The following is a 3,803-nucleotide window of genomic DNA, read 5'->3' as shown; positions in this document are numbered from 1 at the left end:
CTATTCAGGGAACCCGTAATATAATCGGCCATGTTTATTGATTTTTATCAAAAAGTCTAATTTTCACATAATATTATCACAAAATAAAATTTCTAAATCGTATTTTTCTTCAAATTAAACCAAACAAGGGTCCTTTTTACTTTATTTTTTTTTATCTCATCCAAAATACACGTTTTATTTTATAATAATAAATATTCATAAGTTTATAATTGCCCGTTACTCCCTGTAATTAATATATTGTTTTCCCATAAATATAAAAATCATGCGATATCCATTTCAACAGGATGTCAGGGGATATTCATTGTAAATTGTCATTCTATTGTTCAAATTTAGATCCATGGAAAATTTCCATTTTTATTTGAATCCTCAAAACTTATTTAGCTCTGAGTAAAAGATAATAATTCTTTTCAATTTAGATACCGTACCTAAATAAAAAGATGAAAAAAGCAAATAAAATTTAGCAATTATAGATACTGTGCTTTCTTCATTACTTTTCTGTTTTAAAACACTTTCTCTTGATAATTTCACGTGAAGATTTATTTAAACAAAAAAAACAGATTTTAAGGTTTTAAAATTAGTTTAAAGACAAAAGAAAAAGCTTCTTAAGTCAGGGGGGGGGATAATTAAATTGCAATAATCGAAATTTTGTATCCCCCAGAATTGTTAAGGGAATTTTTCATGTCCAAATAATGACTAGTTTGGGTTGTAGATAATACCAACCTTGAAGATAATACCAACCTTGAAGATTATTATCAAATTAAGTTTCCAACACTTGTTTGACATTTTTAGCAGAATTTAATTGAGGGATATTTTTCAAAATCTTGATGCCCTAAAACTCGAGCGAACAATTTTTAAAATTTCAAAATGCTGTCGAAATTCGGGCCTTTGATGAATATCAGGGGCAGATACAGGGGGAAGGACATTCGCCACCCCCTGACAGATTCAGTCAGGGGCGTAGCCGCCCCTGAATTTGGAATTTTTTGTTCCTATTTTCAGAATAGCTTCTTAATAGCATGCTTAGGGGAAAGAAACCCTAGTGCAAAACAGGAAAAATATCTGTCTTAATAAACAATAATGTGTGAAAAGTTGAAAATCTAGTTTTTTAGTCTTTAGTCAGTAGTTTTGACTCTTTTTGAGTCTTTTAAGTCAAAAAAATTTTCGCCTGCAGCGCGATTTTTTGTTCCTAATTATGAATTATTTTGTTCCTAAAAAATCTTCCCCCCCCCCCTTCACTTAAATCCTGTATCCGCCCCTGATGAATATAACAAAATATTTGGGTTTTTTTTTCAAGCTGAGAAGGAAAAGAAAGTCGAAAGACCGGGCCCTCTAAAATATTGTCCAAAAACTGTTGAATATAAAGACGACGTTACAGCAAAACTGAAGTGTATTGGATATTGTTTCAAAGCACATGGGTCTGTTTACACTGCTTAATTGCTGTATCTCATGCACATTGGACTTGAAAAGGTATTTACTTGAGTTTAAAGGTATTTACTTGAGTTTAAAGGTATTTACTTGAGTTTAAAGGTATTAACTTGAGTTTAAAGGTATTCACTTGAGTTTAAAGGTATTTACTTGAGTTTAAAGGTATTTACTTGAGTTTAAAGGTATTTACTTGAGTTTAAAGTCGACTTCGTATTCCAGAGTATTATGGTCATCGCTGTTAAAGCTGATTCTAAACAGATTTTTTTAGAAATGTGGCCTTTTTATGAATGTATCTAAAATCCATATTTTATGAAAAAATATAACTCGATGTAGGGATCAGCTGATCGATTTGTGAGGTGTGGACTCTTTGGACGAAGTGTTGTTAATCGTTTTAATTAATTTTATAGACTTGTCACTATACTTCACACTAAGTAAATCTGTTAAATATGCTTTTTGATAAAAATATTCGTAATATTTCAATCCTTCAACATAGAACCCTAGATCTGACCCCCACCATTCATAAAACTCCAACTTTTTCAGTTAATCTTTGGTCGAGTTAAAGCAAGGTATCATATTTGAAATCTGTTTATTTGTTTTTGTTTATATATTGTTACTTTTATCATTTAATTCTTTCAAATTTTCAATATCTATTATTCAAATTACTTATTTTGAATGTTTTTTAGAATATGCCCTGAAGATGGTTAAATAAACCGAAAATTTGGGAAAAAAAGTTTTTTTTTTTCACGGATCTGAGAGTGTTAGATTTAGAGGAATTGTATGTATATATATATTTTATAAAAAATCTTCTTTTTGAGTGATTGAGTGAAAAAACTATTATTAATAATCAAAAATAAAGGAAGAACAGGGGCCTGTTCTCTCTTCTTGCGCTCCTATTTTTGTCAATCGCCAATGCTTTTAGTACTCCATCCCTTTTATTGCTCGTTATTTTTATTGAAGATAATACCAACCTTGAAGATAATACCAACCTTGAAGATAATACCAACCTTGAAGATAATACCAACCTTGTTGTAGAATTGATGCCCCCCTGTCCCTTGTGGCAGAATTGATGCCCCCCTGTCCCATGTTGTAAAGGGTGAACCTAAAAAACCACACATAATACAAATTCTTCTCTAATTTTTTAATGCATCATGATTCAAACAGTTTTATTGGATACATTTTAGTGGTTACATATATATTTGAGTATTTGGAAACTTTTAGTAGTCTTACTTCTGGATTTGACGGCCTTCTTTGTCTATAACAGCTTATAGTTGGTGGGGCAGAGATGCCATCAAATGTCTACATAGATCCTTATCATCGTCAATCTCTATCCATGCTGCAATGATGGTTTTCTTCAGCTACTGGTCATTAGAGCATTGAGAGGCTCCAAATAACATCATTCTTTGAGTTTCGGGTAGCAAAAGTAGTGATTTTGGCACTGAAATCAGTATTGATGATCTTTCCCCACTTTTTGTCATTCCTCACTCTTCTCCCAGAAACACTAAGGAACATCCTTGCACACTCCACACGCCTCTCCTTATGCTCATCTGAAATTTTCTGTACCTTATAGTTGTGGTATACCTTATATCCATATTTGTTCATGATTCTTACAACTGATGTTTGAAAGACTCCAACTCTTTTAGAAACAAACAGGGTGCTCCTGCGTACCTTAGTGTTCATTAGTCTCTTCACCTGGGCAATCTTTCATCCTGAAACAGAGGGTCGTCTATTCCCCTTAAGGTGATCAGCACAAAACCCATGCATTGCAAACTTCTTCTTCTGGTAGACAACAAAGCTTCTCAGACTTTCTTTTTTGATTGCATTGAGAGTGTCAAGACCAGGGACTTCACCAATATACAGCCACTTTATTATTTTACCATCACTGGCATGTGGCTTTTTCTGGAGATAGGTCTCTATCTGTGATTTCAAGATGGATTTAAGCTTTTTATCCTTTTTTTCTTGGTAGATCCACTATCAACTGGTCCCAAAATAATAGTTTTGCGGATTTTCATCCATTATTATATGGATTTTCTTAGTAATAATCCAAAAAATCTGTTTTGTGTGGTTTTTTAGGTTCACCCTTTAGTATTATTGCCACCCTGTCCCATGTTGTAGAATTGATGCCCCCCGTCCCATGTTGCAGAATTGATGCCCCCCTGTCCCTTGTTCCAGAATTGATGCCCCCCTGTCCCATGTTGTAGAATTGATACCCCCCTGTACCAAGTTGTAGTATTGATGCCACCCTGTCCCTTGTTGCAGAATTGATGCACCCCTGTCCCTTGTTGCAGAATTGATGCACCCTGTCACATAATGCAGAATTGATGCCCCCCTGTCCCATGTTGTAGAATTGATGCCCCCTGTCCCATGTTGCAGAATTGATGCCC

Source organism: Eurytemora carolleeae, unplaced genomic scaffold, assembly GCF_000591075.1.
Source record: "Eurytemora carolleeae unplaced genomic scaffold, Eaff_2.0 scaffold1058, whole genome shotgun sequence".
In the NCBI taxonomy this organism is placed as follows: domain Eukaryota; kingdom Metazoa; phylum Arthropoda; class Copepoda; order Calanoida; family Temoridae; genus Eurytemora; species Eurytemora carolleeae.
The sequence above is the reverse complement of the archived record's forward strand: the minus strand, read 5'-3'. Positions refer to the sequence as shown.